Source organism: Oncorhynchus mykiss, chromosome 20 (genome assembly GCF_013265735.2).
Source record: "Oncorhynchus mykiss isolate Arlee chromosome 20, USDA_OmykA_1.1, whole genome shotgun sequence".
NCBI classification, from domain to species: Eukaryota; Metazoa; Chordata; class Actinopteri; order Salmoniformes; family Salmonidae; genus Oncorhynchus; species Oncorhynchus mykiss.
This window is the reverse complement of record NC_048584.1, coordinates 46,496,260-46,517,903: the sequence shown is the minus strand read 5'-3', so window position 1 is coordinate 46,517,903 and position 21,644 is coordinate 46,496,260. Positions and strand designations below refer to the sequence as shown.

The 21,644-nt window shown below is 45.0% G+C and overlaps 1 long non-coding RNA gene across 1 annotated transcript; it reads left to right on the top strand.

Annotated features, from left to right (window-relative positions):
• Positions 1 to 19,777: 19,777 nt before the first annotated feature.
• LOC118942080 lies at positions 19,778 to 20,816 on the top strand. The gene is made up of 3 exons (XR_005038031.1): positions 19,778 to 19,889; positions 20,296 to 20,644; positions 20,791 to 20,816. It is a non-coding gene; the product is annotated as an uncharacterized LOC118942080 (long non-coding RNA).
• The last annotated feature ends 828 nt before the right edge of the window (positions 20,817 to 21,644 follow it).

Here is a 21,644-nt window from a genome sequence, read left to right as displayed (position 1 = left end):
TTTTGATTCTACTGATTCTACTTCTAATGTAGAAATAGTAAAGATAACGAAGAAACGCTGAATGAGTCGATGTTCTAAAACTTTTGACTGTTAGTGTATTCCAGTCTGTGCTTGCAAAACAGTCCTGTAGCTTAGCATCTGCTTCATCTGACAATTTTTTTATTGACCGAGTCACTGGTGCTTCCTGCGTTAATTTTAGCTTGTAAGCAGGAATCAGGAGGACAGAGTTATGGTCAGATTTGCCAAATGGAGGGCGAGGGAGGCCTTTGTACGTGTCTCTGTTTGTAGAGTAAAGGTTGTCTAGAGTTTTTTCCCCTCTGGTTGCACATTTAACTTGATAGGAGAAATGAGGTAAAACTTATAGAGTGCTAAGGAAAAAAACACAATGTCGTTTCCGGTCAAAACTTGTGGACTTGTTTACCTGCTGCTGTGCGGTTTGTTGCTAACGTTACTTTGCTACCTGCCAACTTTACGTTTTTTTATTTAATTACCGTTTTATATTTACATTTTTTCCTCTCGCTCAACTTTTTTCATCATCATCTTCTTCTTCTTCACTCCAGAGTTAATGCGAAATTGTAATTATTTCGCCACGATGGCCTATTTATTGCCTTACCTCCCTAATCTTACTACATTCGCACATTCTGTACATAGATTTTTCTATTGTGTCATTGACTGTACGTTTGTTTATGTGCAACTCTGTGTTGTTGTTTGTGTCGCACTGCTTTGCTTTATCTTGGCCAGGTCACAGTTGTAAATGAGAACTTGTTCTCAACTAGCCTACCTGGTTAAATAAAGGTGAAATAAAAATAAAACCTTTTTTACAACTTTTTCATCCCGGACACTTTATCTGGACATGGTTCTACAGGACCTCCACCAGAGAGTAACATTAACATTATGCCTTCTAATTGCAGTTGCTGTACTCATACAGAAGAACGATCGCCTTATGGTGAGGATAGTCGTGCTGCAAGCCCGGCTTCAGATGCAATCATTAGGCAAGGGTGATTTCAGTGTAGGATGAAACAGCGTCTGTGCCACCAATAAGTACAGATAGTAGTATAAATCCCGTCGCAGGGTCCCTTCAGCCAGACAATTTTATCATGGCTTCTGGAAGGAAATGCTGTAGGAATGCTCAACCGGTGTCGCTCCTTCAGCCGACAGAAACATTCAACCGGTTCTCCCCATTAAGCAACTAGTCATAGTCAGAGGCCGAGCCTTCTCTGGTATCTCCTCCACCCGTTACAGGGTCTGAGATGCCGAAACCTCCCACCATTAGTGAAAACTCTAGTCATTGGCGACTCCATTACCCGCAGTATTAGACTTAAAATGAATCATCCAGCGATCATACACTGTTTACCAGGGGGTAGGGCTACCGACGTTAAGGCTAATCTGAAGATGGTGGTGGCTAAGGCTAAAACTGGTGAGTGTAGAGAGTATAGGGATATTGTTATCCACGTTGGCACCAACGATGTTAGGATGAAACAGTCTGGAGGTCACCAAGCGTAACATCGCTTCAGCGTGTAAATCAGCTAGAAAGGTGTGTCGGCATCGAGTAATTGTCTCTGGCCCCCTCCCAGTTAGGGGGAGTGATGAGCAGTCTCACAACTCAATCACTGGATGAAAACTGTTTTCTGCCAAAAGATAGAATTGGTAGATAATTGGCCCTCTTTCTGGGACTCACCCACAAACAGGACCAAGCCTGGCTTGCTGAGGAGTGACGGTCTCCATCCTAGCAGGAGGGGTGCTCTCATCTTATCTATGAACATAAAAAGGGCTTTAAGTCCACAATGACATAGGGTGCAAGTTGTTAGCCAGCCTGCCAGCTTAGTGGAGTCTGCCACTAGCACAGTCCAGTGTATTCAGCCCCATTGAGACCGTGTTTGTGCCTCGATCTAGGTTTGGCAAAACTAAACATGGCAGTGTTCGCCTTAGCAATCTCACTAGGATAAAGACCTCCTCCATTCCTGTCATTATTGAAAGAGATTGTGATATCTCACATCTCAAAATAGGGCTACTTAATGTTAGATCACTCACTTCCAAGGCAGTTATAGTCAATTAACTAATCACTGATCATAATATTGATGTGATTGGCCTGACTGAAACATGGCTTAAGCCTGATGAATTTACTGTGTTAAATGAGGCCTCTCATCCTGGTTACACTAGTGACCATATCCCCCGTGCATCCCGCAAAGGTGGAGGTGTTGCTAATATTTACGATAGCAAATTTCAATTTACAAAAAAAATGACTGCGTTTTTGTCTTTTGAGCTTCCAGTCATGAAATCTATGCAGCTCAACTCAATCACTTTTTATAGCTACTGTTTACAGGCCTCCTGGGACGTATACAGCACTCCTCACTAAGTTCCCTGAATTCCTATCGGACCTTGTAGTCATATAATAATATTCACATTTTTGGTGACTAATATTCACATGGAAAATTTCACAGACCCACTCAAAAAGGCTTTCGGAGCCATCATCGACTAAGTGGGTTTTTGTCCAACATGTCTCCGGACCTATTCAATGCCAGTCATACTCTGGACCTAGTTTTGTCCCGTGGAATAAATATTGTGCATTTTAACGTTTTTCCTCATAATCCTGGACTATCGGACCACCATTTTATTACTTTTGCAATCGCAACAAATAATCTGCTCAGGCCCCAACCAAGGATCATCAAAAGCTGTGCTATAAATTCTCGGACAACAACCCAAAGATTCCTAGATGCCCTTCCAAACTCCCTCCACCTACCCAAGGACATCAGAGTACAAAAACCAGTTAACAACCTAACTGAGGAACCAAATGTAACCTTGTGTAATACCCTAGATGCAGTCACACCCCTAAAAGGAAAACACATTTGTCATAAGAAACTAGCTCCCTGGTATACCGAAAATACCTGAGCTCTGAAGCAAAAGTCCTGAAAATTGGAACGGAAATGGCGCTACACCAAACTGGAAGTCTTCCAATTAGCTTGGAAAGACAGTATTGTTGTCGCGGTAGGGGATTTTGCTATAAAACCGTTAAGGTACCCCCATCGAGAGTGATACAAGTCGTCTCACTCAAGTTCTTATGTCACCCGGCTAACAGGTGACTCACAGGCCCGCCGGACTGGCCTGGTTATGTATCCTGCCCTTTTATTCAGAGATTAGCCTTTGTGGTGCCGTTAGGCATGTTTCGGGATCTTAGATAATATCAATCAGACTTAGAGTACCTTTACCAGGCATCTTTAGTTCCCAAAGAGTAGACTCTTCAACTCGCCATTGCTCTATAGGATTCCCAAAGACTCTTGTATCTAGACATAAACCATAAAATAGGTTGTAAATCGATTTACGATTTAATGCCTATTTACCTTTATAGAGTAGACTCTTCACCTCGCCATTGCTCTTATAGGGTTCTCAAAGAGTAGACTCTTCAACTCGCCATTGCTCTTATAGGGTTCTCAAAGAGTAGACTCTTCAACTCGCCATTGCTCTTATAGGGTTCTCAAAGAGTAGACTCTTCAACTCGCCATTGCTCTTATAGGGTTCCCAATCACGCTAGTATCTAGACAAACGATTTACGATGTAATGCCTACACCCATTGGTTGTACTGCTTGAATATTAATACAGAGTAACTTTGCTTTTTACAATATAAATGAGTTGGCTGTCCAATCCTATAAATTGTATTTTGTGTAGAAACTAGACTTGTTCCACCAGAACGGGAGTGTCAGAGGCATTCTCTCCCCTAGGGTTTTGGGTCTAGTTTCTACTTTTATTCAATGTTTGCAAGTCACACAGTTGTACATGTTATTACAGTTTCCTCTTTGTCCTTAATCTATAACATCAACAATCATCAAAACACTTTATTAATGCCTTATTACAACAAACGGTTAATTACCTTAGTGCAGGTTGACCTGGTTGGTCCCCAAAGAGTATGTTCTTCCACTCACAATTTCTCCAGAGGCTTATCCAATCACTTAGTATCTGTTTCTCCTACTAGAAGTTTGTACTATGATTTACTGATTAGTGAAGATAACGGTTCGAGACAAAACCCCCTTATAACACCACTGTTGCTATTTACCCACCTCGGTTAGGAGGTGGATTTATTCAGCACGAGGAGTGTGGAGGGTAGTTGTCTCAGTATGTCTCGTTCAGAAATCAGAAGTCAAGAGATACAATTGTTCTAGAGTATGAAAGTCAGATATGACCTTTTAGGTTGATAATAGTTGAAGTATCACAAGCTGTCTGTCGGTGATAAGTCAAGTAGCACTATCATGCCCTCTTAAGGAAGACATTCTCCTTATATACTCTTTTCAGGACCAGGTCGGCTTTAGCACTGAGTCATATTCTAACCTTGTGGCGAGCTATTTCTGTAAAGGGTCAGTTTGACATGTTACTGTGAAACATTACTAATGACAGATGCATCCTCTATCCCCAACTCTTGCATCAGTTTAACCCATTCAAATTCTACTGCTAGTCTAGCTCTTCCTTGTTCCGTCGATGGCCCACTCTCTCCCCTTTCTGGGGGCGGTGCCCGAATGCAAGGCATCTCCTCGGGCCAGTTATCCGGCCCCCACTCAAGAGACGGAGCCTGCGGTGACTGTGTGTGCTGACCCAGCGAAGGAGGTGTCATCAGAGCCCTTTTTTGTGCTACCGCATCACCGTGCAGTATCGAAGAGCCCTCACTGCTGCTCGATCATCCTATTTTTCCAACTTTGAGGAGAATAAGAACAATCCAAAATTTATTTTTGATACCGTCGCAAAGCTAACTAAAAAGCAGCATTCCCCAAGAGAGGATGGCTTTCACTTCAGCAGTGATAAATTCAGAAACCTCTGATGAAAATATCATGATTATTAGAAAGCAAATGACGGACTCCTCTTTAAATCTGCCTATTTCTCGAAAGCTCAGTTGTCCTGAGTCTGCAAAACACTGCCAGGACCTAGGATCAAGGGAGACACTCAAGTTTTTTTAATACTATATCTCTTGATACATTGATGAAATTATTCATGGCCTCTAAACCTTCAAGCTGCATACTGGACCTTATTCCAACTAAACAACTGAAAGAGCTGCTTCCTGCGCTTGGCTCTCCTATGTTGAACATAAGAAACGGCTCCCTATCCACCAGATGTGTACCAAACTCACTAAAAGTGGCAGTAATAAAGCCTCTCTTGAAAAAGCCAAACCTTGACCCAGAAAATATCAAAAACTATCAGCCTATATCGAATCTCACATTCCTCTCAAAATCTTTAGAAAAAGCTGTTGCGCAGCAACTCACTGCCTTCCTGAAGACAAGCAATGTATACGAAACGCGTCAGTCTGGTTTAGCACTGAGACCTTACTCATGAAGGTGGTAAATTACCTTTTAATGGCATCAGACCAAGGCTCTGCATCTGTCCTCGTGCTCCGAGACCTTAGTGCTGCTTTTGATACCATCGATAACCACATTGTAAAGTCCATGAAGAACAAGAGCACCTCCTCCCAGCTGCCCACTGCTCTGAGGCTAGGTAACACGGTCACGACCCATAAATCCATGATAATCGAAAATTTAAATAAGCATTTCTCTACGACTGGCCATGCTTTCCTCCTGGCTACCCCAACCTCTGGCCAACAGCTCCGCACCCCCCGCAGCTACTTGCCCGAGCCTCCTGTTATGACGTTGGCCTGATGGGGGAGGTTTATGACCCCGTAAATACCTTTTTCCTCTCTCTACTCTACCAATGTGACTCTAGTAAAGCCTTTGTTAACATTGAGGGAGAGTCTGGTGGCATCAAAAGATGAGAAACGGAACCATATTTCCGTAATGCAACCAGTTGAAAATATGCGTTGGGACTTAATGAATATGTCAGTTCAATTGACGTCTGAGACATGATTATTGATGAAAGGACAACATAAACTCTATCTTGGAAAATCTACACATTCTAGTTATCAGATTCACATGGAATTGTTTTGCAATTTAAATGTTTAAATATGAAACTATTTGTGAAAAGATTAAATGTAATTTTTAGCTTCTTTATAGCTTCTTAATGAGAGAACGGTTTGTCAGAAGAACACAACTCTTTGATGAATTTCGACTATACCAGCCAGAATATAGCATGAGCTTAAAAGTATGGCAACTTGGTATGAACTTTGAACTCTTATTCACTAAAGAAGTGATACCCTATCCGCCCGCTAAACGTGGGCTAGGAGAGGACGAACAGAGTATCCATTCTACCACGCTCCAGTTCACCACTAGACATTTTTCAGAGGACCAGAGATCCATGCTGGACCATCCGGCCGTCGATCTACGACCAATGTTCCGAAGCGTAGCTTAGAGTAAATATTTATTGCATTCTCCTTTTTCAAATGGGCGGTTATTTAGAATGCATAAGAAACTGTATTTACGATAGCATAACTGCCTACAGCCCGATAGAGACACAAAACCTTTTTGCTCCTCAGTCTTCCCGCTCTTTCACTCAAACCCAACCCTCTATCTTTGCGTAACCAGCTGTCGTATCTGTTCCGTCCGCGAGGGACGTTTTCCATAATTTGTAATCAATGTATGATCCATTCTGCGTCGATGTAATTCTGTGTGATTATTTAGGTATTTAGTAAATAAATAATCAAACCAAATTTTGTATTGCTGATTCAACTTGTTAGCCAGGGTTGGTAAAGATAACCAATAATTTACAACTTTCAGATGAGACAAAATAAGGTGAGGATTAAATATTGACTGCTATTGATGTAAAAGATTACTAGGTCTTTAAAACCTCCCTTGGGTAAAGGGCAGTATTTTGAATATTGGATGACGGAGGTGCCCAATGTAAACTGCCTGTTACTCAGGCCCATAAGCTAGGATATGCATGTGCATGGTAGTATTAGATAGAAAACACTCGAGAGTTTTCAAAACTGGTAAGATAATGTCTGTGAGTATAACAGAACTGATATTGCAGGTGAAAACATGAGGAAAATCCATCCAGGAAGTGGGATATTTTTGATGTGGGTACTTTTCCATTGCCTGCCTATACAGTATTTTTATTTATTTATATTTTTTATTTCACCTTCATTTAACCAGATAGGCTAGTTGAGAACACCTTTATTTAACCATGTAGGCTAGTTGAGAACACCTTTATTTAACCAGGTAGACTAGTTGAGAACAAGTTCTCATTTACAACTGCGACCTGGCCAAGATAAAGCATAGCAGTGTGAACAGACAACAACACAGAGTTACACATGGAGTAAACAATAAACAAGTCAATAACACAGTAGAAAAAAAGAGTCTATATTCATTGTGTGCAAAAGGCAAGAGGAGGTAGGCGAATAATTATAATTTTGCAGATTAACACTGGAGTGATAAATGATCAGATGGTCATGTGCAGGTAGAGATACTGGTGTGCAAAAGAGCAGAAAAGTAAATAAATAAACCTCCTTTGGCCGCCTTTCCTTCCAGTTCTCTGCTGCCAGTGACTGAAACTAATTGCAAAAATCGCTGAAGCTGGAGACTTATATTTCCCTCACTAACTTTAAACATCAGCTATCTGAGCAGCTAACCGATCGCTGCAGCTGTTGTAGTGGAAATTTCCTGTATTTACCAAATCATGAGAGCAAACCACACACAAGTCAGAGTTAGTCATAAAGTCCATCTTTAATTATATGAGCTCCATCACAACCCTGTGACTCTCAGATCAATTCAGTGTCTATAAATGAATTCTCTGAGAGTCCTTGCACATTGCAACTGAGATTCTTTATAGCAAAGACACACATAGCCAGACAGCATTGGCTATAAATTATCGTTCAGCTTTGTCTCCTAAACTATGTTCTTATCTCGGACTCAGGACCATAAAACAACACCTCATCAACAGGCATATATCAAATACACCCCTCCTGGACAAGATCACAGAGACACAGTGACTGGCACACAGACATTGTGGAGCCAAGAGATAATTGGTTTAAAAGATATGTTTACATATGAAGACAAGCTTGACCTCTCCCCTCTCTGCGGCCCAAGTAACTGAAACCTGACAGAGAACAGATAACTGCAAATGGCCACCACTATAGTACAACAAGATACATTCTGATGAGAAGTAACTCACAAGCATATAATGAAAATAAAACATCTTATCTATGTTACCCAACTATTCTGATTATTCCCCAACACTGTACATAGTCCATCTGTAAATAGCCCACCCAATCTGCCTACCTCATCCCCATATTGTTTTTATTTACTTTTTTGCTCTGTTGCACACCAGTATCACTACTTGCACGTCATCATCTGCTCATCTATCACTCCAGTGTTAATCTGCTAATTTGTAATTACTTCCCTACTATGGCCTATTTATTGCCTTACCTCCTCACGCCATTTGCACACACTGTATATAGACTTTCTTTTTTTCTATTGTGTTATTGACTGTACGCTTGTTTATTACATGTGTAACTCTGTGTTGTTGTTTGTGTCCCACTTCTTTGCTTTATCTTGGCCAGGTCGCAGTTGTAAATGAAAACTTGTTCTGAACTAGCTTACCTGGTGAAATTAAGGTGAAAAAAAAAATATAATAATAATAATTTTGTGAGTGATTGGAAACCCAAATTGGTCGACACCAGGGCTGCCCAACCCTCTCCTGGAGATCTACCATGCTGTGGGTTTTCAGTCCACCCCTAATTTAACACATCGGATTCTACTAACTAGCTGCTTAACAAGACCTTTACTAGCTGAATCAGGTATGTTAAATTAGGGTTTGACTGAAAACCTACAGGACAGTAGATCTCCAGGACGAGGGTTGGGCAGCCCTACGGACAAGTTCTGGCCTGGTTTTATCTGTCAGAAAGGTATAAAAGTTATAATTTCCTAATATAACTCTTCAGATATTTTATTACCTGATCAATTAATCTTCTTATTAATGAATTATTATTTACAGTCCAAACGCCGTAAATCGTTGGTTATCTGCATGACCCAGCCTTTACTATGAATCATCCATACACCAATTGGCTTAATAATTTATTTACTAACTAATTAAATAATCACAGAAATGCATAAACAAACGACAGGGAAGATTCCCTAGTGGGCTAAGCCGATATGACGGCTTGGTGGACAAAGGGAAGTGGGTGTGGACTGGGAAGGGGGTGTGGACTGGGAAGTGGGTGTGGACTGGGAAGGGGGGGTGGACTGGGAAGTGGGCGTGGACTGAGAAAGAGCGGGAAAGACAAAAGGGCTCACAACACACAGTTGACAATTATATTAATTGAAATTTGAATCCTTTGCACGCTCACTCATTCGGGAATAATTTAATTCAATATATATTTACGGCCATGTGTCGTGAACTTTTATGTTGGAATCCAGTCCGTCTGCTGGAGAGTCACTTTTTCTCTCTCTGCTTCCCTGAAGATCAAAGTATTTTGTGGTTAGAATGGATACTTCAGAGTACCATTCAGAAATGTTCTCATATAATAGATGTTTCAGCGGTTGTCTCTCTTCGCATCCCAGGTTTTCATAATTTCTAGCTGTAGACTAGTAATTAGTATCTAAAATTAGCTCTTATTCTGTAGGGATCAAAAGACTCAGAGTTTAACCCTTTCCTGCCATGTAGACAATGCTCCATGTGGTATGGTTAGGAATTCAATAACTATTCGCAATCACAGCTCATGCTGTGAGTTTGCTTCGTCTTGGTACTCAAACCTGTGCCACCTCAGTATGCGTGGTCTCAAGAGGATTTCCTCGGGAGGCTTTTTTATTCGTAACAGTAGAAAAGGTGATTCTATGATGCCTGATCATGTCTGTGTTCACGGGGGCGGGCCAGTGACTTAGTTAAACTTTAAAGGGAATACAATTCTCTCACATTAAAGGTATAACATCACATTACATCACAAATAGCTTCATCTTTACTCATTCATTTTATACAAGAATTAGATGCAAACCCCATAATTGAGAAACGTACACATTCAGATATATAATTATGCGTTTCCTGTCCTCTCTGAGGTCACCAAATGAAACACACTCATCATACCCATCCCTTAAGTGTCCACGGACCATGCCCACAAGTGGACATTTTGTTTCATATTCCCATTTTGGGGATTTAGGAGTTTGCCATATGAAATCCCTTGTTCTGTCTCTGTACTCTCTCTTTCTGCATGATCAGGGGGAGAGAGTCTCCACCAGGAATTTACGACCTGAGATAACAGAACCAGATAAGTCATTACTATGAGCCCTTATCCCCCAATTTAGGTGCCACCAACCTCCTGTGATAGAAGTCATGTGGAGCATTCTGACAGTCTCTATGTCTGAGAGAGAGAGAAGTTGTAGGGCAGTCAGGTAGGGTGGTCAGGTAGGGTGTAGGGCAGTCAGGTAGGGTATAGGGTGGTCAGGTAGGCTGTAGGGCGGTCAGGTAGGGTGTAGGGAAGTCAGGTAGGGTGTAGGGCGGTCAGGTAGGTTGTAGGGCAGTCAGGTAGGGTGTAGGGCGGTCAGGTAGGGTGTAGGGCAGTCAGGTAGGGTGTAGGGCAGTCAGGTAGGGTGTAGGGCAGTCAGTTAGGGTGGAGGGTGGTCAGGTAGGGTGTAGAGCAGTCAGGTAGGGTGTAGGGAAGTCAGGTAGGGTGTAGGGAAGTCAGGTAGGGTGTAGGGCAGTCAGGTAGGGTGTAGGGAAGTCAGGTAGGGTGTAGGGCGGTCAGGTAGGTTGTAGGGCAGTCAGGTAGGGTGTAGGGCGGTCAGGTAGGGTGTAGGGCAGTCAGGTAGGGTGTAGGGCAGTCAGGTAGGGTGTAGGGCAGTCAGTTAGGGTGGAGGGTGGTCAGGTAGGGTGTAGAGCAGTCAGGTAGGGTGTAGGGAAGTCAGGTAGGGTGTAGGGAAGTCAGGTAGGGTGTAGGGCAGTCAGGTAGGGTGTAGGGCAGTCAGGTAGGGTGTAGGGCAGTCAGGTAGGGTGGAGGGTGGTCAGGTAGGGTGTAGAGCAGTCAGGTACGGTGTAGGGCAGTCAGGTAAGGTGGTGGGTGGTCAGGTAGGCTGTATGGCAGTCAGGTAGGGTGGAGGGTGGTCAGGTAGGGTGGAGGGTGGTCAGGTAGAGTGGTCAGGTCAGGTACAAGGGGGTCAGATAGGGTGGATGTAGGGTGACCAGGTAGTATGTAGGGTGGTCAGGTAGTTATTAGGGTGAATAGGTCAAGTGGTCAGGTAGGCTGTAGGTTGGCAGGTAGGCCGTATGGTGGTCAAATAGGGTGTAGTATGGTGAAGTAGGGTGTTTAGGTAGGCTGTAGAATGGTCAAGTAGAGTGTAGGGTGGTCAGGTAGGCTGTAGGATGGTCCGGTAGAGTTTAGGATGGTTAGGTAGTGTGGAGGGTGGTCAGGTAGTGTGGAGAGGTAGATGGTCAGGTAGGCTAAAGGGTGGTCAGGTAGGGTGGAGGGTAGTGAGGTAGGGTGGAGGGTAGTCAGGTAGGGTTTAGGGTAGTCAGGTAGGGTTTAGGGTAGTCAGGTAGGGTTTAGGGTGGTCAGGTAGGGTTTAGGGTGATTAGGTAGCCAGTAGGGTGGTCAGGTAGACTGTGGGGTGGTCAGATAGACTGTTGGGTGATCAGGTAGGCCGTATGGTGGTCAGGTAGGGTGGAGGGTGGCCAGGTAGGTTGGGGCCAGCTAGGGTGTATGGTGATTAGTTAGAGTGTAGTATGGTGAGGGAGGTTGGTCTGGTAGGCTGTAGGGTGGTCAGGTAAGGTAAAGGGGGTCAGGAAGGGAATAGGGTGATCAGGTAGGCTGTAGATTGGTCAGGCAGTGTGGTCAGGTAAGTTGTAGGGTGGTCAGGTAGGGTAACAGGTGGTCAGGTAAGGTGGAGGGTGGTCAGGTAGGGTGTAGTTTTTTCAAACAGTGTGGTCAGGTAGGGTGGAGGGTGGTCAGCTAGAATGTATGGTGGTCAGGTAGGGTGTTGGTTGACCAAGTAGGGTGGAGGGTAGTCAGGTAGGTTCTAGAGTGGTCAGGTAGGGTGTAGGGCAGTCAGGTAGGGTGTAGGGCAGTCACTGGCTTAAGCAGGGGGACACGTCTGGCACTGCAGGATTTGAGTCCTTGGCGGCGTAGTGTGTTACTGATGGTAGGCTTTGTTACTTTGGTCCCAGCTCTCTGCAGGTCATTCACTAGGTCCCCCCGTGTGGTTCTGGGATTTTTGCTCACCATTCTTGTGATCATTTTGACCCCACGGGGTGAGATCTTGCGTGGAGCCCCAGATCGAGGGAGATTATCAGTGGTCTTGTATGTCTTCCATTAATAATTAATAATTGCTCCCACAGTTGATTTCTTCAAACCAAGCTGCTTACTTATTGCAGATTCAGTCTTCCCAGCCTGTTGCAGGTCTACAATTTTGTTTCTGGTGTCCTTTGACAGCTCTTTCGTCTTGGCCATAGTGGAGCTTGGAGTGTGACTGTTTGAGGTTGTGGACAGGTGTCTTTTATACTGTTAACAAGTTCAAACAGGTGCCATTAATACAGGTAACGAGTGGAGGACTAATTTGCAAATAAATTCATTAAAAATCCTACAATGTGATTTTCTGGATTTTTTTTCTCATTTTGTCTGTCATAGCTGAAGTGTACCTATGATAAAAATTACAGGCCTCTCTCATCTTTTTAAGTGGGAGAACTTGCACAATTGGTGGCTGACTAAATACTTTTTTGCCCCACTGTATCTAGCTGTGAATCATCCTCTATTGTCCCGAACATCTTTTACTCCTTCGTAACAGTTGTGGGATACGCACATACACCCACACACTCAACCCTTTCCCCCCACACAACCATAGGCTCACATTCTCAACGGTTGCACCATCCCAGAGCCCAACTCAAGAAAGGTCCTGATTTACAAATGCATATACAGTTGCAGCTGTATGAGAAGGTCTGCAAGACCATGCAGAAACTGGGCAGAAATGGAGAGATTTTATGAACCATTGTCACTTCCTAGATGATGGAGGTCAAATGTACACATTTTCCCTGAAACACCCACAACACGGTCCCCCGTATTGACCATATTCCCAAGCATCTCCATGCAATCAGACTTTTGATTTTGTGCCACCAGGGTCACAATAATATACCCCCTCTCTGAATGTCCAAGTGTGACCCCCTCCCCATGGGTTACTGCAGCTAGTGTTGCCAGCACTGCCATTGCCTGGGTGGGAGCACCCCACCGGAATTCCCACCGGCTAGGTACAAGGTCATCAAGGTTCTCATTAGCAGCTTTGAGAATTTCCTTGTATAATATGCTCTCCCTTTAGGGGGCTTTGGCTTTGCAGGACCAACCCTGCCAAGCAGGCTCAGAATCTTGAGGGGGCCGTGCTGCTCTAGGTCTCTGACCACATTATGGCTGCATACATACCGCTTACAGCAGACCCATAAAACAGTTAGGGAATTCTCCTTAGTGTCTGGGTCATTCAGGTGGGTGTCTAGGGTAAAGGGTTGTGTACCGTACCATTAATATAGGATCATAAATAAACAAGATATATCATTTATTTAAAAAATGTATTTCCCCATGATAGGACAATAAATAAATTACATATATAATTTATTTTAAAACTGTTGCACCATGATAGGAAAATAAATACATGAATAATTCATGTATAATTCATTATAAAAATTATATCCAATATTGAAAGCGCTCTCACAACCCTGCTCACAGCAATACATTGGTTCTAGGATATGCAACTGTTAGAGGAATTTATTTCCTATATGTTCATTAACCGATTCAATTAAAACACTCTGTCCGTTTCTAAGAATTTGTAAGATACTTATTTGCATAAAATGGACAGAGACCAGTCTTAAAATTAATCAGTAGTGTTTATTTTCGAGAACTCTGGTCATAATACCATGTACATTAGTTTATATACCTCACATTTTGTCCAATAGCATTTTAGATGTCCCTCCTCTTCTCCGACAAAGGCAAAGCAGCTTCAAAAGTCCATTCTAACCCCCTAATGCACTTACACACAATATCTGGATTATCTCCTGAAGTCTCACCACAGTTAATTACCACTTAGCAGACAGTTCCAGTTCCCCCCAGATACAGAAAACCTGGAGGGGCTCTCCCTGTCTCTCCACAGAGTTATAGCCGGGTCGGTTCAAACATAGGTTAATGACCCTCTTTGCTTACTTTAGACACACACACACATACATTCCTTCTTCCACACTGGTTATCATTTCCAATTACCCCCTGTCCATGCTACATAACCTCTTTTCTTAGGAACTAACATTATTAATCAGATATTGTAAAACAGGGTAGAGTTTAATTAGTTATAGTTCTATTTAAATGTACACATTTTTTAGTCATTTTTCATAAAATTCCTAACAGCAACCATTTAATTTCTCACTCAACGGCACACTTTCCCAAACATAACAAATAAAAAATAAGCACACACCACACCATCCACACATACTGTGCCTTCTGCTTAGTGAGTTTTTATCTTCACCATGTTGAATTAGTGCTTTTGTGTTCCAATTAGTTATATGTGAAGATGGACAGAAAAGCTATATTTTTTGTTGTATTATTACAATCCATAACCGGGCTAGAATTGTTTCATTATTTTCCTCGTCTATAAGGACTTTGTAATTTTTAAAATAACCATGGAGTAGTCTTTGTGTCTCTGAACAACTGGTTATCAATTTATAGTTTATTAACGACGAGAGCTACTCGTTTCCCTTTGAATCTATTTTCTTTTAAAATTGGATACATGTCATTCATGCCAATTTTGGTCGCAGCAAGTCTTTTACCCAGGCTTTTAACCATTAATTTATCTTTAAAGGAAGCAAATTCATTCATACCTCTGCCCTCTCTGTCCGAAGCGGTATACATGTTCGAGTTGGATTTGTCGATAGCTTCGCGTGGAATCTGAAGCGCTGTAAAGGAGGAACTCTCTAATGACAGATTCAGGAACAGGATTCTCTCTCATGGATCTAGTCTGTATGTCAAGTAAGGCTTCTCTCAGAATGGTGTTCTCCTTTTTAATTTAATTCACTTCAGTTTCAATTTTATTGACTGTCCCTTTTAGCGTGTGTTTCCTTCTCCAATGTCGCAGCTTTTTAATCAATCATCTCAAGGCTTGCCTTCAACTCTGTTATATCCTTACTGACTAATTCAAGTATACCCAGTTTGTCATTTATTAAAATTAAAAAAATCGGTTTCGACCTTTACCATTCCCAGTGGTGTCACGCCCTGACCTTAGTTATCTTTGTTTTCTTTATTATTTTGGTTAGGTCAGGGTGTGACGAGGGTGGTATGTGTAGTTTTTGTATTGTCTAGGTTTTTTTGTATGGCTAGGGTTTTTTGTATTACTAGGTGTTTATACGTCTATGGTTGCCTAGATTGGTTCCCAATCAGAGGCAGCTGTTTATCGTTGTCTCTGATTGGGGACCATATTTTGGTAGCCATATTCCTTGGGTATTTTGTGGGTTATTGTCTATGTGTAGTTGCATGTCAGCACTAGTTGTTTATAGCTTCACGTTCATTTTGTTAGTTTGTTTAAGTGTTCTTCGTTTTAATAAAAGAAGAATGTATTCCAATCACGCTGCGCCTTGGTCTCCTCGATAAGACAAACGTGACAGAATAACCCACCAAACAAGGACCAAGCAGCGTGAAAAGGAGGAGCAGCGCTTAATGGGGAGATGGATCTGGGAGGAGATATTAGATGGAGCAGGACCCTGGACACAGCCGGGGGAGTATCACAGTCCCAAGGAGGAGTTAGAGGCAGTGAAAGCGGAACGGCGATACTACGAGGATAAATACAGGAGAATAGAGGAACAGCAAAGATATGAAGGTACACGGCTAGCACGGAAGCCCGAGAGGCAGCCCCAAGATCTTGTTTTTGGGGGGAGGGGGAGGCACACGAGGAGATTGGCGGGTAGGAGACCTGAGCCAACTCCTCGTGCTTACTGTGGGGAGCGTGTAACTGGTCAGGCACCGTGTTATGCAGAGATGCGCACGGTGTCTCCAGTGCGCTGTTCTAGCCCGGTGCGCTCTATTCCAGCTCCTCGCATTTGCCGGGCTGGAATGGGCATCCAGCCAGGATTTATTGAGCCAGCTCTATGTTCTGGATCTCCAATGCGTCTCCACGGTCCAGTGTATCCTGTGCCTCCTCCCCGCAATCGCTCTGAGGTGTGTGTCACCAGCCCAGTACCACCAGTGCGCCACCAGTGTCCAGTACGCCCTGTTCCTCCTCATACTCGCCCTGAGGTGCATGTCACCAGCCCGGTACCACCAGTGCCGGCACCACGCACCAGGCCTACTGTGTGCGTCGGCAGTCCAGAGCATCCGGCGACAGTACCCAGTCCAGAGCGTCCGGCGACAGTACCCAGTCCAGAGCTTCCGGCGACAGTTCACAGACTGAACCTCCAACGACGGGCCACAGTCCGGAACCTCCAACGACGGGCCACAGTCCGGAACCTCCAACGACGGGCCACAGTCCGGAACCTCCAACGACGGGCCACAGTCCGGAACCTCCAACGACGGGCCACAGTCCGGAACCTCCAACGACGGGCCACAGTCCGGAACCTCCTACGACGGGCCACAGTCCGGAACCTCCTCCGACGGGCCACAGTCCGGAACCTCCAACGACGGGCCACAGTCCGGAACCTCCAATGACGGGCCACAGTCCGGAACTTCCAACGACGGGCCACAGTCCGGGGTCTCCAGCATCGGTCCCCAGCCCGGGGTCTCCAGCATCGGTCCCCAGCCCAGGGTCTCCAGCGACGGTCCCCAGTCCGGGGTCAGGGTGTGACGAGGGTGGTATGTGTAGTTTTTGTATTGTCGAGGGTTTTTTGTATGTCCAGGGGTTTTTGTATATCTAGGTGTTTATATGTCTATGGTTGCCTAGATTGGTTCCCAATCAGAGGCAGCTGTTTATTGTTGTCTCTGATTGGGGACCATATTTCGGTAGCCATATTCCTTGGGTATTTTGTGGGTTATTGTCTATGTGTAGTTGCATGTCAGCACTAGTTGTTCATAGCTTCACGTTCATTTTGTTGTTTGTTAAAGTGTTCTTCGTTTTAATGAAAGAAGAATGTATTCCAATCACGCTGCGCCTTGGTCTCCTCGTTACGACGAATGTGACAGGGGGTGAAAATATTGAATTGTCTGTGTCTGTAGAAGAGTCACGTTTTCGTTTTGAAATCGGTTCCCCTGTCTTACCCTACGTCATGTTTGGGTGTTGCTTGTCTTCGTAATATTTGTCGATAAATGTCTCTAGTCTTAAGATTTGTTTTGTGTTATTATCCAGATTGAAGGTCATCACCCACCAGATTGTGTAGTGCTAATATTTTAGTCTAACTTGCCGATATTGAATATTACGTTTTTATCTTTGTTCATTCCGCCATTACCTGTCTCAGTCCCGCCTCCAAAGAATGCATCTTTATTTGTGCTTGAGTGAGCGCAAACATTCAACAACAATGAAATATTCCCTGTCTTAGGTCAGTTAGGATCACCACTTTATTGTAAGAATGTGAAATGTCAGAATAAATGGTTTAATTTGGGTCAAACGTTTCGGGTAGCCTTCCACAAGCTTCCCACAATAAGTTGGGTGAATTCTGGCCCATTCCTCCTGATAGAGCTGGTGTAACTGAGTCAGGTTTGTAGGCCTCCTTGCTCACAAACACATTTCCAGTTCTGCCCAAAACATTTCTATAGGGTTGAGGTCAGGGCTTTGTGATGGCCACTCCAATACCTTGACTTTGTTGTCCTTAAGCCATTTTGCCACAACTTCTGAAGTATGCTTGGGGTCATTGTCCATTTGGAAGACCATTTGCGACCAAGCATTAACTTCCTGACGGATGTCTTGAGATGTTGCTTCAATATGTCCACATAATTTTACTCCGTCATGATGCCATCTATTTTGTGAGGTGCACCAGACCCTCCTGCAGCAAAGCACCCTCACAACATGATGCTGCCAACCCTGTGCTTCACGGTTGGGATGGTGTTCTTCGGCTTGCAAGCCTCCCCCTTTACCTCCAAACATAACGATGGTCATTATGGCCAAACAGTTCTATTTTTGTTTCATCAGACCAGAGGACACTTCTCCAAAAAGAACCATCTTTGTCCCCATGTGCAGTTACAAACCGTAATCTGGCTATTTTACGGCGGTTTTGGAGCAGTGGCTTCTTCCTTGCTGAGCGGCCTTTCAAGTTATGTCGATATAGGACTCTTATATGACTTTGTACCTGTTTCCTACAGCATCTTCACAAAGTAATTTGCTGTTGTTACCCAGATCTCTATACTGGAGCTTCAGTTACCCAGATCTCTATACTGGAGCTTCAGTTACCCATATCTCATTTACTTGAATATTGTCTGGGCCAGTAGATATGCCTTCTACCTACACAAATTACTCATCATACAAAAGAAATGTGCATGACTAGACACCTACTCTAATTACCTGGCTCCATCTACACCTTTGTTTAAGAAACTCAATATCTTGTCTATTTACAACATTAATGTACACCAATTATTCATTTTCATCTACATATACTCATACCTCCAAGACAGTTGACCTAAACCCTTCAATGGATTCTTCCAGGTTCATTATGAAATTAATCTATATAACGTTCACCCTCCCCACTGTCACACCTCATTTAATCAATTCTCTATCAGATACAGAGGTACTCTGGAATTCTTATCTTCTCATTGCCAAAACATCATCATCCCTCAATAACTTCAAGTGAAGACTGGAGGTCAGCTTGATGAACCAAACTACTCAGTAACCCCTTCCATAAAGCCCAACTCTCACATCTAAACAAAACAAAAATATGTATTTATTTGTTTAATGATTACTGATTCATTTATACATTCATAATTAGTAGGTTTTGTTATCTGTTTAAACAAACCTTTGTCTACATCTGTATTGTATATTGTTTTTGGAGGTGTTGTTCTTAAATCAGCCCTTCCAACCTGCACAACATTTATTATTGATTTGGTTTGATCTGTATTGTTGTCTGTCACTTGTTTTCTTTGGTATAAATAAATGAAACCAAAATAAGTAGGGTATAAGGTGGTCAGGTAGGGTGGTCAGGTAGGGTATAAGGTGGTCAGGTAGGGTGGTCAGGTAGGGTGGAGGGTAGTCAGGTAGGGTATAGGGTGGTCAGGTAGGGTATAGGGTGGTCAGGTAGGGTGGAGGGTAGTCAGGTAGGGTATAGGGTGGTCAGGTAGGGTATAGGGTGGTCAGGTAGGGTGGAGGGTAGTCAGGTAGGGTGGTCAGGTAGGGTGGAGGGTAGTCAGGTAGGGTGGTCAGGTAGGGTGGAGGGTAGTCAGGTAGGGTATAGGGTGGTTAGGTAGGGTGGTCAGGTAGGGTATAAGGTGGTCAGGTAGGGTGGAGTGTTGTCAGGTAGGGTATAAGGTGGTCAGGTAGGGTGGAGGGTGGTCAGGTAGGGTGGAGGGTGGTCAGGTAGGGTATAAGGTGGTCAGGTAGGGTGTAGGGTGGTCAGATAGGGTATAGGGTGGTTAGGTAGGGTATAGGGTGGTCAGGTAGGGTGCAGGGTAGTCAGGTAGGGTGGTCAGCTAGGGTGGAGGGTAGTCAGGAAATGTATAGGGTGGTCAGGTAGGGTGGAGGGTGGTCAGGTAGGGTGGAGGGTAGTCAGGTAGGCTATAGGGTGGTCAGGTAGGCTATAGGGTGGTCAGGTAGGGTATAAGGTGGTCAGGTAGGGTGGTCAGGTAGGGTGGAGGGTAGTCAGGTAGGGTGGTCAGGTAGGGTGGAGGGTAGTCAGGTAGGGTATAGGGTGGTTAGGTAGGGTGGTCAGGTAGGGTATAAGGTGGTCAGGTAGGGTGGAGGGTGGTCAGGTAGGGTATAAGGTGGTCAGGTAGGGTGTAGGGTGGTCAGATAGGGTATAGGGTGGTTAGGTAGGGTATAGGGTGGTCAGGTAGGGTGCAGGGTAGTCAGGTAGGGTGGTCAGCTAGGGTGGAGGGTAGTCAGGAAATGTATAGGGTGGTCAGGTAGGGTGGAGGGTGGTCAGGTAGGGTGGAGGGTAGTCAGGTAGGCTATAGGGTGGTCAGGTAGGCTATAGGGTGGTCAGGTAGGGTATAAGGTGGTCAGGTAGGGTATAAGGTGGTCAGGTAGGGTGGAGGGTGGTCAGGTAGGGTGGAGGGTGGTCAGGTAGGGTATAGGGTGGTCAGGTAGGGTGGTCAGGTAGGGTATAAGGTGGTCAGGTAGGGTGGAGGGTTGTCAGGTAGGGTATAAGGTGGTCAGGTAGGGTGGAGGGTGGTCAGGTAGGGTGGAGGGTGGTCAGATAGGGTATAGGGTGGTTAGGTAGGGTATAGGGTGGTCAGGTAGGGTGCAGGGTAGTCAGGTAGGGTGGTCAGCTAGGGTGGAGGGTAGTCAGGAAATGTATAGGGTGGTCAGGTAGGGTGGAGGGTGGTCAGGTAGGGTGGAGGGTAGTCAGGAAGGGCTTCTACACCTGCATTGCTTGCTGTTTGGGGTTTTAGGCTGGGTTTCTGTACAGAACTTTGAGATATCAGCTGATGTACGAAGGGCTATATAAATACATTTGATTTGATTTTGATTTGGGTGCAGGGTAGTCAGGTAGGGTGGTCAGCTAGGGTGGAGGGTAGTCAGGAAAGGTATAGGGTGGTCAGGTAGGGTATAGGGTGGTCAGGGAGGGTGGTCAGGTAGGGTGGAGGGTGGTCAAGTAGGGTATAAGGTGGTCAGGTAGGGTGGTTAGGTAGGGTATAGGGTAGTCAGGCAAGGAGGGGAGTCAGGTAGGGTATGGGGTGGTCAAATAGGGTGGTCAGGTAGGGTATAGGGTGGTCAGGCAGGGTGGAGGGGAGTCAGGTAGGGCATAGGGTGGTCAAATAGCGTGGAGGGTGGCCAGGTAGGGTGGTCAGGTAGGGTATAGGGTGGTCAAATAGGGTGGTCAGGTAGGGTATAGGGTGGTCAGGCAGGGTGGAGGGGAGTCAGGGAGGGTGGTCAGGTAGGGTGGAGGTTAGTCAGGTAGGGTATAGGGTGGTCAGGTAGGGTATAGGGTGGTCACATAGCGTGGAGGGTGGTCAGGTAGGGTGGTCAGGTAGGGTATAGGGTGGTCAGGTAGGGTGGAGGGTGGTCAGGTAGGGTATAGGGTGGTCAGGTAGGGTGGAGGGTGGTCAGGTAGGGTGTAAGGTGGTCAGGTAGGGTGTAAGGTGGTCAGGTAGGGTGGAGGTTAGTCAGGAAGGGTATAGGGTGGTCAAATAGTGTGGAGGGTGGTCATGTAGGGTGGAGGGTGGTCAGGTAGGGGGGAGGGTAGTCAGGTAGGGTGGAGTGGAGTCAGGCAGGGTAGAGAGGAGTCAGGTAGGGTATAGGGCGGTCAAATAGGGTGGTCAGGTAGGGTATAGGGTGGTCAGGTAGGGTGTGGGTGGTCAGGTAGGGTGGAGGGTGGTCAGGTAGGGTGGAGGGTGGTCAGGTAGGGTGGAGGGTGGTCAGGTAGGGTGGTGGGTGGTCAGGTAGGGTGGAGGGTGGTCAGGTAGGGTATAGGGTGGTCAGGTAGGGTATAGGGTGGTCAGGGAGGGTGGTCAGGTACGGTTGAGGGTGGTCAGGTAGGGTGGAGGGTGGTCAAGTAGGGTATAAGGTGGTCAGGTAGGGTGGTTAGGTAGGGTATAGGGTAGTCAGGCAAGGAGGGGAGTCAGGTAGGGTATGGGGTGGTCAAATAGGGTGGTCAGGCAGGGTGGAGGGGAGTCAGGTAGGGTATAGGGTGGTCAAATAGCGTGGAGGGTGGCCAGGTAGGGTGGTAAGGTAGGGTATAGGGTGGTCAGGTAGGGT